This window comes from Hyperolius riggenbachi, chromosome 10 (assembly GCF_040937935.1).
Source record: "Hyperolius riggenbachi isolate aHypRig1 chromosome 10, aHypRig1.pri, whole genome shotgun sequence".
Taxonomy (NCBI): Eukaryota; Metazoa; Chordata; class Amphibia; order Anura; family Hyperoliidae; genus Hyperolius; species Hyperolius riggenbachi.
In genome coordinates this window covers 37,294,603-37,308,964 of record NC_090655.1, presented here as the reverse complement: position 1 = coordinate 37,308,964, position 14,362 = coordinate 37,294,603, and positions in this window count along the sequence as shown.

Sequence of the window (14,362 nt, the reverse complement as noted above, 5' to 3'; positions counted from 1 at the left end):
GGACTTTTTTTGCTGATCAGGGGTACGGTGGTTGTGGGGATGCAGCAATATCTATGGGGAGGGGGGGCCTAGAGCCAGTGACGTCCTTCTCCTGCTAATGCTCTCTGCCCAGCGCCCCTTGCAGAGTATTAGGGTGGGGAAGCGCTCTCTCCATCTCACCTCTCCAGCTAGCACAGTCCCCCCTTCTGTGCTGCTGGCTTCTCCCGCTACATCAGGACCTGGCAGTGTACGTGGGTGTGTACTCCTCCGCTGGGTCACTACGGGCACCAGGAATATTAACTCATTCTGTCACTCACCGCTCAAACTCTCACCTCTCCAGCTAGCGCGGTCCCCCCTTCTGTGCTGCTGCTTCTTCCGCTACATCAGGACCTGGCAGTGTACATGGGTGCGTCCTCCACCGCTGGGTCACTACGGGTACCAGGAATATTAACCCATTATGTCCTGAATTATGCTATTAAACTTTCATATACTGGCTGACATTATAAACCACTCTATCCTGGTTGACATCCTTAGCACGACACAGAGCACTTTAGTGTATCAATGCGCGGACGCATGGAATTGTGTGGTGTACTATCAGGCCAGAAAATACCGCATAATATTCCTGCATATGCAGGGCCGGCCTTAGGCCCCATTCACACTTGCGGTTTTGTCAAAACCGCACCGGATGTCCGGACCGCACCGGAGCCGGACCGGACCTGATCCGTACGGTTCCTATCCGGATCCGGTCCGGATCCGGTCCGTTTGCATCCGGTTTCCGTGCGGTGTGAACACGGTTGCGGTCCGGATCCGGTTTCTTAAGGAGATAACATCCTGTAAATACCTGGGGTCTGGGAGGTCAGCAGAAGGGTCTGGGGTCATTGTTGGAGACAGGTGGACGTGTGGAGACCATCCTTGGATACAGAGACTGCAGTTGGGACCATGGATCCAGGCATTTTTTACTCGTAAACCTGGGAATTCTCTCCTTCCTGTTGTTCGCCTCCTCGTTATCAGACATCAGACATGTTGCTGCCAAAACGAGCTCCAGCATGAAATCGCTGCTGCCCCACTCTTTGAACGCTGGGCCCATGTGGTCCCCATCCAAAATGCATAGGAAGTGGGGTAGAACGTCCGGTTTTTGTAGCCAGTGTGTTGTGCGCTCTCCGGCTCTCATTGCTTTGTATTGGCCGGATGGTGCAGTCCGGCTCCGCTCCAGATACGGCTGCCGGAGGAGCCGGACCAAAAAATAGCGCATGTTGGAACGGACGCCGGAGTCCGGATCCGGTCCGGATCCGGTCCGGCTCCGGTCCGGCTCCGGTCCGGCAGAACGGACGCATGTGAACGGACGCATAGGCTTTCATTGCTATTGCCGTGCGTCCGTTCCGTCCGTTCTGCAAGCGGTCCGGCTCCGGCACGGCGATTCCGGACGGCCACCGCTAATGTGAACCGGGCCTAAGGTTTCACAGCGCCCTGAGCGAAACCGGATTTTGTTGCCCCCCCCCCCCCATAAGTAGCATAGTTGTCCCCATATAGGTAGCATAGTTGCCCCCAGTGTAGGTAGTATAGTTGCCCCATATAGGTAGCATAGCTGCCCTCAGTGTAGCTAGTACAGTTTCCCCCAGTGTAGTAGCATGGTTGCCCCCAGTGTAGTAGCATGGTTGCCCCCAGTGTAGGTAGTCTGCCCCCAGTGTTGGTAGTTTGCCCCCAGCAGCGTAGGTAGTTTGCCCCCAGCAGCGTAGGTAGTTTGCCCCCAGCGGCGTAGGTAGTTTGCCCCCAGCAGCGTAGGTAGCTTGCCCCCAGCAGCGTAGGTAGCTTGCCCCAGTATGCCCCCAGCATAGGTAGCTTGCCCCCAGCAGCGTAGGTAGCTTGCCCCCAGCGTTGGTAGCTTGCCCCAGTATGCCCCCAGCGTAGGTAGCTTGCCCAGTATGCCCCCAGCATAGGTAGCTTGCCCCAGTATGCCCCCAGCGTAGGTAGCTTGCCCCAGTATGCCCCCAGCGTAGGTAGCTTGCCCCCAGCGTAGGTAGCTTGCCCTAGTATGCCCCCAGCGTAGGTAGCTTGCCTCAGTATGCCCCACCGTAGGTAGCTTGCCCCAGTATGCCCCCAGCGTGGGTAGCTTGCCCCCAGCGTAGGTAGCTTGCCCCAGTATGCCCCCAGCGTAGGTATCTTGCCCCAGTATGCCCCCAGCGTGGGTAGCTTGCCCCCAGCGTAGGTAGCTTGCCCCAGTATGCCCCCAGCGTAGGTAGCTTGCCCCAGTATGCCCCCAGCATAGGTAGCTTGCCCCAGTATGCCCCCAGCGTAGGTAGCTTGCCCCAGTATGCCCCCAGCGTAGGTAGCTTGCCCCCAGCGTAGGTAGCTTGCCCCAGTATGCCCCCAGCGTAGGTAGCTTGCCCCAGTATGCCCCCAGCGTAGGTAGCTTGCCCCAGTATGCCCCCAGCGTGGGTAGCTTGCCCCCAGCTTAGGTAACTTGCCCCAGTATGCCCCCAGCGTAGGTAGCTTACCCCAGTATGCCCCCAGCTTAGGTAGCTTGCCCCAGTATGCCCCCAGCGTAGGTAGCTTGCCCCAGTATGCCCCCAGCGTGGGTAGCTTGCCCCCAGCGTAGGTAGCTTGCCCCAGTATGCCCCCAGCGTAGGTAGCTTGCCCCAGTATGCCCCCAGCATAGGTAGCTTGCCCCAGTATGCCCCCAGCGTAGGTAGCTTGCCCCAGTATGCCCCCAGCGTAGGTAGCTTGCCCCCAGCGTAGGTAGCTTGCCCCAGTATGCCCCCAGCGTAGGTAGCTTGCCCCAGTATGCCCCCAGCGTAGGTAGCTTGCCCCAGTATGCCCCCAGCGTGGGTAGCTTGCCCCCAGCTTAGGTAACTTGCCCCAGTATGCCCCCAGCGTAGGTAGCTTACCCCAGTATGCCCCCAGCTTAGGTAGCTTGCCCCAGTATGCCCCCAGCGTAGGTAGCTTGCCCCAGTATGCCCCCAGCGTGGGTAGCTTGCCCCCAGCGTAGGTAGCTTGCCCCAGTATGCCCCCAGCGTAGGTAGCTTGCCCCAGTATGCCCCCACCGTAGGTAGCTTGCCCCCACCGTAGTAGCTTGCCCCAGTATGCCCCTAGCGTAGGTAGCTTGCCCCCAGTGTAGGTAGCTTGCCCCAGTATGCCCCCCTTCCCTCCCCCCTTAATGTGGCAGCGGGCCGGGCAGAGACCTACTCACCTGACATCCAGCTCCAGCGCCGACGTCACTCTTCTCTCCCCGCCTCCGCTCCATCTGTAGTTAGAGCAGGCTGCAAGAAAATGGCCGCCGTTTGTCTGCATTTGTGGACATCGGCGGCCATTTTCTTGTAGTCCTGCTCTAAATATAGACGGAGAGGACACGGGGAGACAGCGGGGCAGCAAGGGGCGACAGGGCGCATGCGCCCTTGAGAGCATGGCGCCCTGAGCGACCGCACAGGTCGCTCATAGCAAAGACCGGCCCTGTGCATATGTAATTATATTGCCAAACACAAGGAGCTGGTGTATGAAACTAACTGCTGTCTGTTGCTTTTAATTGTGTGTACATTTGGTGTCAGATATTTTTTTGCTAAAATTGTTGTGTATTTTCTATAATGGAATAAATCTATCACCTATTTATTTCATTAAATGACGTAGCCTTTGCAGACACAATGGCCTATTGCTTGGTTTGTTTTATTGTTGACATCCTTAGCCCCTCCCATTCTGGATGACACTATTAAAGTGGATCCGAGATAAACTTTTACTCATTGCATAATTGTGTTCCTTTCATATAGTTTATAGGGCATTCTCCAAGCCAAATACATTTTTTGTTTTATTTTAATACTCTAATTCCCTATAAACTAAACAAGCCTCGCCCACAACTTTTCAGAGAGCCTTGGAACTCAGTCCCAGGTAGCAAGGGCTTATGGGAGCTCAGTCTAGGCAGGAGGGGGAGGAGGTTACTAGCCAGAGGTTTCAGAGGCAGAGGGGAGGAGGGGGGAGGAGGGGGGAGTGAAATTTTCCACAGGCTGAGAGCTGGAGATGCTATCAACTAGCCTCAGTGTAGTGTGACAAACAGAACATGGCTGCCCTCATTGTATCACAGCAGTACATAAGCATAAACTTTTGAAGCTGTTTGCAGCTAGATTTGCTGTGTAAACTATCTAAACTTTAGATAAGATGTTTAGACAAGTTACTTGTTATAGTTACTTTTTCATTTCGCATCCGCTTTAACTTTCTCAATCCCGACTGGTGCTATTCTCTCGCAGACGATTCCCTGCAAATCGTTTTGACGCACAATTTTGTGTTTTGGGGATGCCTTCTGAAAACGCAGCGGCACAATAGACTACCATTAGAGAAAGAGAACAATAGTGACAGGCTGTGTTCAGGCGAGATGATCCGGCATGCCTGATCTCTCGCCGATTTATCAGAGCCACTGGACACACATTCCATTCTCACTTGATGCATTGTGAAGTGTGTAGGAACCTTACAAGGATTACATTTTTATTTTTTTTAGAGAGATTCTTCATTTATCAAAGTAATTTTTTTCATATACAACAAAAAAGACAGATTACAAGAAAAATGACAAAGTCAGATATACATGTTGATTTGACACAGGGTTTCCCATGCGCATGTATAAGCAACCAAGCACAACAAACTTCTGTATAAACTGTCCCGTTTGGCAATAGTATCCCTCTGCCTCCCCAACAGGGACAAGAAAAGGGAAAGGAAAAGAGAGAAAAAAGATAGAGAGAAGAAGCAGTTAGGCCTGGTGTGCTTTGAGTCCTATGGGAGAAAAACGCTTTACAAATGTTATTGTATTGTATTGTATTGTATTGGTGCACACCAAGCAATTTTTGTAGCGTTTTCCAAACCGCTTCCGCCTGGCGCTTGGCTAATGTATTTCTATGGGATGGTGCCCACCAGCGGTGTGAGGTTTTTAGCAAACCGCAAACGTGGGTCCTGCAGCACTTTTGCGGTTTGCAGAAGCGTTTCTGCCTCAATGTAAAGTATAGGAAAAGCTCAAACCGCTGTGGAAAACGCTACATCAGAGAGGTTTTCCAGGCGTTTTTGTCACAGACGCTGTTCAGTAACTGCTTTTACTGTAACAATATTTGTAATCTGCTACACAAAAACGCTCCAAAAACGCTAGGCATGTTTAGAAGACCTCTGTAAACATGCCTAGAATCGCTCTGAAATCTGCTCCAAAAAACCTCTAGCGTTAAACTTTTGAGGATCTGCTAGAGGTTTTGGTGTGCACTGGGCCTGTGAGAGAGAAAAAAACACAACCCCCCCCCCCAAAAAAAACCACGGTCCCCAGTGGGCAGGGAAGGTGTAAGGATTACATTTTAAAGTCTACAAGAGACAATAAAAAATAACAGTTTGAGGCCTCTTTCAGAGTGTGACGTTAAAGTCGCACGTTAGAAAATGTTTTAATGCAGACTAATGAACAGCAATACTAAGTCTGTGCGACATTCACAGTGCACATGTTGCGTTTGTGTGTAACGTGTAGTGTTATTAGAGAGTGCTGCATGCTGTGCGTTATACACGTTATTATTTGCGTTGGACTGTTTGCACATGCTCAGTAATGACTTGGAAGCATACTTTTCATTGCCTGTATGCTCTACTGTATGCGACAATAGCGGGGCATTAAGTTGCGTTGCGACTTTTTTGGGGCGTTGCGTTCTAATTTGCGTTGCGACTTCAACGTCGCATCAAACGGCAACGTCCTACTGTGAAAGAGGCCTTATACATACCTGGGGCTTCCTCCAGCCCCATGCTCACAGATCGCTCCCACGTCACTGTCCTCAGTCTTCTGTATTGCCAGTGCCGGCTCCCGTAACTTCAGCCAGTCACAGCCCGTCTGTGCAAGTGCGACCTCTACATATCTCTCCAGCAGCCATATAAAACTTTTATTTTTTATCGTCTCTGGTTTCCTTTTAAAATGGATCCGAGGTGAACTTTTACTCATTGCATAATTGTGTTCCTTTCTTATTGTTTATAGGGCATTCCTCAAGCCAAATACTTTTTACTTTTTGTTTTAATACTCTAATTCAATAAAAACTAAACAAGCCACGCCCACGAGCTTTCAGAGAGCCTTGGCAGTAGCAAGGGCTCATGGGAGCTCAGTCTGGGCAGGAGGAGGGGAGGTGTTACTAGCCATTGATTTCAGAGGCAGAGGGGAGGAGGGAGGAGGGGGGATTAGGCTTTTTTCACAGGTTGAGTGCTCAAGATGCAGATAAGCCTGCTTCTGTGTAATGTTTACAAACAACATGGCTGCTGTCATTGTATCACAGGAAGAAATAATCATATTCTATAAAAGCTGTTTGCAGCTAGATTTGCTGTGTAAACTATCTAAACTTTAGATAAGATATATAGACAAGTTACTTGTTATAGTTACTTTTTCATCTCTGGCGGACAGTTAGTAATAGGACTATGAACTCTGTAAAGCACTGCAAACGTTGTCAGCACTTAAGTATTATTATTTTCACATTGTTTGTTTTCACTTTCCTTTTCCAGTCAGATCAAGCAAAAATTTATATTTTTAAAAACAATTCTCATGAACCTGGTTGGTATGCAGAATTATGCACATTTCTAATGCAAATTTATGCAGAATAGATGACTTGGATGTAGCCAAGGTGGAATTTCATTGGTCGTTTTTCAACCTGCATAAAATTAGCATAAACATTTACACCAGTTTGGAATTATCTGCATCTTATTGGCCAACCCGACTGCTCGGGTACTTGGAATAAAAGACTTTACGGCTGGTTGCTCATACAACATAACATAACATGAAATACTGCATTTTATGTTAATGTTGTGTGCGTTTTTACTGGGTTTTTGATGCGTTTTTCATGCATTTTTATATTTACATTTATGCAAATCACTAGGAAGGAAACAGAAATACATAATAACATATTTTTTTTTAAAAGGCATATAAAAACGCATGGTAAACTAATGAAAAATGCATACCATTGCGTTCCCATTGACTTTCATTATGTGCGTTTTTGATGCATCTATGAATATTATGCAACGAAACCAGGGTTTTCAAACACGCACGCATACAAAACGCATATGCGTTTTTTATTTTTCCTGCGGCCCATAGACTTCCATTAGTGGAAAAAACGCAGCGTTTTACGCAACGCCAGGGTTTCTGCTATGTGTGCATCCAGCCTACAAGTTTACCATCTTTTCTTGAAAACTGAGTCCTGGTTCACACTGCAAGAGCTGTTTCAGGATTAGTGATTTGAAAAGAGCTCTTGGTAATGCAATGCTATGGGGTATTTTTATAAAATCACAATTCCAATGTTCACTTATGTGAGTGTCCTCTTTCTATCCAATTGCAAACGCGGCTCCTCAGGGCCAGATTTGTACTCTTTACCGCCGTAGTCCACTGTCACCAGCCGCCCCCCTTTAATATAGGTAGCGAGATGACCCCTCCCCATCCCTCTATTATAGGTAGCCTGATGACTCCTCCCCCTTTATCTCCAGTATAGGTAGCCAGATGACTCCTTCCCTTTCCCTCCAGTATAGGTAGCCAGATGACCCCCCAGTATAGGTAGCCTGATGACCCCTCCCCCTTTCCCTCCAGTATAGGTAGCCAGATGACCCCTCCCCCCTTCTCTCTAGTATAGGTAGCCTGATGACCCCCTAGTATAGGTAGCCAGATGACTCCTCCCCCTTTACCTCTAGTATAGGTAGCCAGATAACCCCTCCCCCTTCCCTCTAGTATAGGTAGCCAGATGACTCCAGATCGGACCGTTGGAAATAATTGATCTGACAGTAAATCTGTCAGAAAATTGCATTGTGTGTATCCTAGCATAATTCTTTAAAGAGAAACTCCAACCTAGAATTGAACTTTATCCCAATCAGTAGCTGATACCCCCTTTTACATGAGAAATATAATGCTTTTCACAAACAGACCATCAGGGGGCGCTGTATGACTGATTTTGTGCTGAAACCCCTCCCACAAGAAGCTCTGAGTACCGCGGTACTCTGGGCAAACTGCCACAATGTAACAATGTTCACAGACAGGAATTAGCTGTTTACAGCTGTCTCTAACAGCCAAAACAGCTAGGAACAGCTACATAACCTGCCCACAGTAAAAATGTCACCATGTAATAAATGTCAGAATGTAAATCGGGGAGAGGAAAGATTTTACAATGAGCAAACACTGACTAAATCATTTATACATAATTATGGTAAAAAAATGAAGCACTTTTTTACTACATTATTTTCACTGGAGTTCCTCTTTAAGTCATAAACCCAGAACAAGCATGCAGATCAGATGTCTATGACAGTCTGACAAGATTAGTTGCATGCTTGTTTCAGGTGTGTGATCTGTTTTGCCCAATTATTGTTCAAACGTGGTCTTTTTCCCAATGGTTGGGCGTATCTTCACATGACAAACGACTAGACAAGCTTATAACAGGCGGTTTGCCCAATACAATTGGCTGTTCAAATCACACGGCTGTTGGGCTGATATCGTACAGTTGGCTGTGTGTGTACAAGTCATTTGAGCAACTTGTACTTGTTTTGAAAGCGGCCATATTGTGCAGTTCATCGTTGTGCTTGCGTGTGCAGTAAATGAAGTAGGTTGTTTAGTTGGTTTGGCCGTGTAGAAATACAGGTTGTGCCAACCGGTTGTTGTGCGCTTTATTGGACATGTGTATAAGCCTTAAGACCCTACTGACCAGAAAGATCAGCAGGGCTGCCAGGCAACTCGTATTGTTTAAAAGGAAATAAATATGGCAGCTTCCGTAGGGCTCACACCTCGGGATCCTATTAAAGGGGATCTGAAGTGAAAATAAACTTATATAATGAATTGTATGTGTAGTACAGCTAAGAAAAAGAACCTTAGTAGCAAAGATATGAGTCTCATATTGTTTCCAGGATAGGAAGAGTTAAGAGACTTCACTTATATATGCAAAAGAGCATCTCTGAGCTCTCCAACTAATTTAGTCGACTACAGTGCTATTTTCTGAGGCACTTAGGGCTGGTGCACACCGGAGCGGTTCTGGAGCGTTTTTTTAAACGCTTGCAGGGGGAAAACCGCTTGGCTAATGAAAGTTAATCAATGTTAAAGTATAGGAAAGTGGAAAACAGCTCTGGAAAACGCTAGATCAGAGCGGTTTTCCAGGCGTTTTTGTTACAGAAGCTGTTCAGTAACAGCTTTACTGTAATAATATTTGAAATCTGCTACACAAACATGCTCCAAAAAACGCTAGGCATGTTTAGAAAACGTTTCTATTCATGCCGAGAATCGCTCTAAAATCTGTTCCAAATACCGCTAGCGTTTTGCAGATCTGCTTGAGGTTTTTGGTGTGCACTGGGCCTTATACATAAAAAAACAGTGACAACTTCTAATTAGATTTTACTGCAGGGACGTTCAAAGGGTCATTAGCCCTGTTTTGTTTCAAAGTTTAAAATGCAGAGTGTAGTTTGTAAGCTGCAAATAGTAGAGAATGATGCAATATATATAAATATGATTTATTTGCTACTAATGCTATTCATTAGCTGTACTACACTTTTCCCTTCGTGTCACTTTAAGAAGCCAGCACTCTGGAGAGTAGATGTATAGCTGTATAGTTATCCTTGAGGTCGCATTCACAGTGACATGTTGCGGAGCTGCGTTATAAAGTCTTATAACGCAGCTTACCGCACTGCAATGCTAATTCTATGGGATGTTCACAGTGCAACGGTAACGTTGCATTGAAAAATGTTGCGTTATTGTGACTGCTCGCAGTGCGTTACCTTTAAACGCAGACGTGTTGCGACTCTAACGTCACATTAAAATGCAACGTCCCACTGAGAATATTCCCTAAAGAATACCTGAATACTAATCTCCTCCAATCGTCTCCAACTTTCCCTTAGAGCTTGGTCACACCTAGGGCATTTTGGGTTTTGTTAAGCGCCGGCGATTTTGAAAATCACCCTAAGGCCTCTTGCACACTGCAAGTGATTCCGATTCAGATTCCGCTTTTTAATCAGTTTTTACATCCGATTCAGATTCCGATTTGCAGTTTGCTCCCTGCACACTGCAAATCGGAATCTGAATCGGATGTAAAAACTGATTAAAAAGCGGAATCGGAATCGTGTGCAGTGTGCAAGAGGCCTTAAAGAGCTTTGTGCAATGATTCCCTTTCCGCTGACCAAAGCGCTGCCTGTACCATTTTGTGTTTTGGCTCAATTGAAGGCATAGGGAAATCGCTAAGCGCATTGTGTAGCGATTTCCCGAGCGCAATAAATACATTGTATTTATTCTTTTCCAGGTCAAAGAGTTCACTTCCTCACTGACGTCAGGATGTGAAAAAACAAATCGCTCTGCAAAAGCACTTAGAAAAGCGCTTTACAAAAAAAAAACGCTAACGCGCAGGTAAGTACCAGGAGGCGGTAAAACAAAATTACACACAAAACGCAAGTGCGAGCGCTAGCGATTTATGATGTGAACAAGGCCTTAGGTCTATCGATATTTACTTTCTGCGTGGGAGAGTCCTGATAACCTGGAGAAACTGACTTCCAATCTATAGGACCAAGAAATGGAAACCTGAACAATAATCAGTTTTTACTATAGATGTTCACATTTCTGTACCAGCCCACATAGGCCTGGTGCACTAAAAGCCGGTAATTTTGCCAATCACTGCCTGCACATGGCAATTTTACTGGTGCTAATGCCAGGGGGACATCACCCGTTACTCCACGTTATCCCGTTAATAGAGCTATCAGGCAGTGATCCCCTGACGATAAGACCAGTAAAATTGTTGGCTGCTGCTTGCGCATGGCAGAATTACTGGCCTTTTCTGCATCTGCTCCATTGCTCAGACGACCTACTTACATCTGTGTGGAGCCAATCAAACAAAGTAGTAAGATTTTATTCCTTTGTGACAAGTTGTTAAAGAACAATTGAAGCGAGAGGCATATGGAGGCTGACATTTTTATTTTCTTGCAATACCAGTTGCCTGGCCATGCTGCTGATGATCCTCTGCCTCTAATGCTTTTAGCCATAGCCCCTGAACAAGCATGCAGCAGATCAGGTGTTTCTGACATTATAGTCAGATCTGACAAGATTAGCTGCATGCTTGTTTCTGGTGTGATTCAGCCACTACTGCAGCCAAGCAGGGCTGCCAGGCAACTAGTATTATTTAAAAGGAAATAAATATGGCAGCCTCCATATTCTTCTCACTTCAGTTGTCCTTTAAAGAGGCACTTAAGTAAAAAAAAAAAAATGAGTTTTACACACCTGGGGCTTCCCTCAGCCCCCTGCAGCTGATCGGTGCCCTCGCCGTGTCTTTCTGATCCTCCCGTCTCGGCGGCGGCTACTTCTGGTTTCGCTGTCAGGTCCCGACAGGCTGGGAACGGGAGTGATTCTTCGCGTTCCCAGCCAGAATATCGCCCCCTATACTGCTATTGCGGCAAGGAAGGCCACAATAGCAGCATAGGGGGAGATATTGTGGCTGGGAACGCGAAGAATCACTCCCGTTCCCAGCCTGTCGGGACCTGACAGCGAAACCAGAAGTAGCCGCCGCCGGGGACGGGAGGATCAGAGAGACACGGCGAGGGCACCGATCAGCTGCAGGGGGCTGAGGGAAGCCCCAGGTGTGTAAAACTCATTTTTTTTTACACTTAGGCTAATTTCACACCAGGACGTTGCGTTAGAGGGGGCGTTAAGGTCGCATAACGTCCCCCTAACGGAACGCCTGGTGGTGCTGGATCTGGACGTCAGAGTGAGCCGCGTTGTGCAGCTCACTCTGGCATCAGTGATGCCGTGATGCGCACTCTTGTGCGCATGCGGCATCACGTGGTCCCGCCGGCCAATCGCCGCACAGAGCGGCTGCTCCAGGAAGTAAACACTGCACGTGCATAATAATTAGCCATGTGCCTGGCCGCTCTCCGCTCCTCCCCAACATTACTGAGCATGTGCAAGCAGTCTAACGTGGCTCAGCCGCGTCCAAAGTACTGCATGCAGTACGTTGTCTTGTGACGCAGCGTTACAATGTAACGCAACGTCCGCACTGTGAACAGCCCCATTGATTTTTCATTACTGTGCGGTGGGCTGCGTTACAGGCTGCTCTAACGTGCGCCTGTAACGTCCCACTGTGAAACCAGCCTTAAGGTTCACTTTAAAGCGGAACTGAAATAAACTAAAAAAATAAGAGTTGCAGTTACCTGGGGCTTCTGCCAGCCCCCTGCAGCCGACCTGTGCCCACGCCATCCTGGACTGATCCTCCGTTCCCCCGCCACCGCTCACTTTTCTTCACGCAGTGGAAACCGACTTCTGAGTCGATCTCCATTGCACCCTGGCCATACGTATCCTTGTATGCGTTCCCGTAGCCAGGAGTGTCCTGTGCAGGCACAGTACAAGCAATTCTCTATTGCGCATGCGCAGTACACTCCCAGCTACAGGACCGTGAACGAGGACACACACGGCCAGGGTCATGCAGGCACAGTGCACCCGAACTGCGTAAAGTGAAAGTGAGCCGCGGCGGGGGACCAGAGCATTGGTGAGTGGCTGCATGGGCACAGGTCAGCTGCAGGGGGCTGGCAGAAGCCCCAGGTAAGTGAAACTTTTTAAAGTGTACCAGAGACCTGCAAGTGTAAAGATTTTTTTACTTACCCGGGATTCGTCCAGCACCATAAGCACGGATGCGTCCCTCACCATCTTCCCGCTGTCCTCTGTTCGGCCGCAAACAACCCTGGTCACTGGCTCAGTCAGGTCCAGTCTTGGTTTTCTGCGCATGCGCGGACCTCCAGTGCATGGGAGTACACCCAGACTGTTGCGACTGATCCAGTTACTGGGGATGATTGCTGCTAAACAGAGGACTGCAGGAGGACAGCGAGGGACGCATCTGTGCTTATGGTGCCAGACGAATCCTCGGGTAAGTAAAAAATCTTTACATTTGTAGGTCTCTAGTTTATTTTAAGGTAGCCATACACTTATGAATGTTTTCCGTCAATATCCGGCTTATCGATACGGCTTGAAATCCATGCCACAAACGATGCTCTGGAAAGGTTTTCTGTAGAAAGCTCATGCTCAGGAACAGCATAAGCACAGAGAGGCCAGGAGCCCAGTGGAGCAGTAGCGTTAAGTAATGGGGTAACGTAAGTACTGTATTTATGTTTGTACTCACAAAGGTGGGTTGCAGATTCCTGCAACCACCATATAAGCTTACATGGAAATTAACCGCTCAGCTTTCCAGGTCCTCACGGTAGCTCTCCTAAATTTGGGGAAAATTTTGGGAAAAATCTATTACCTCCAAAGGAGGTCTAACTCACTACTTTAAATTTTTTGGCGCCTTCATCCCCACAAATTTACAAACGATGCTCGATCATTTGATTTCTGGCTGAAATTGGTCAGTCGCCCCAGATGGAAGATACTGCTTGATTAGTGGTGGATTGGGAGTGCGGCGGCAGTTGCGGTCGATTTGGGGATGACCAATGTTTTGGCAGCAGAGCTTACACTCACTATACGGCCGGCGTATGTCTCCTCACCATTCCCACCGGACTCTCCTCACTGTCTCTTCTCTCCTGAAACACCTGTGTCACATGTCACAGGCTGAAGGCCAATCACTACAGGACTCTAGTGGTCACATGAGATACATGCCAAGGTGCCTCTAGTGTTTGGCCTCTAGTGTTTGGCCTCTAGACACAGGGAGGAGCACCCAGCAGTGGAGAGAAGGCATTGGCCATCAGATAGGCGAGTGTAAGCTCTGCTGCCTACGCTCTGCACTTCCTGGGGAGGGGAACACATAGATAGGGGGAGACCTGGGAGGCCCAGCAGGCAGTGTGCAGCTGCACAGATATTCAGACAATTTGAGGCTGAAATCTATTGAAATCTCTGCCTCTTGTGTGGAATCAGATTTGATCTGAGAGGGAGCAGTCTGATGGTATGATCTGGTGGCCATCTATTGGTGTGTGGTCACCTTTGCTCTTTATGGAGCTACACAAAACATTGTTCAACTGAGTAAGCAAAAAAGCTGGCAAGCAATGAGTTATGCCAGTTGAAAAAAAGTCAGAAAGTCAGAGCAGGATCAGAAAGTCAGAGGCTTGTAGATACAAGGCAACCTAGGCAATGTTCCTGGGGCCCAGTGGCCTTCAAGGAGCCCACTTACTACTTTCTCTGACCCTTCTTTACCTCAGCTTACCAAAAAGAACCATAGGGAGGTCCCAAAACTACTACCTTGCCTAGGGCCCCACTTAAACTTAATCCATCTGTATTTTGATGCTGATACTGCGAGCACAAATGGCCCGATCCAATTCCCTTTTTCATCTAAGTTTTCTCCTAGGCGATATTTTCACATCTCATCAATAAAATGCCTTTTAGGCTGCTTTCACAGTAAGACGTTACAGGAGCACGTTACAGCAGCCTGTAATGCAGCCCAACTCACAGTAATGAACAATCAATGGGCTGTTCACATTGCCC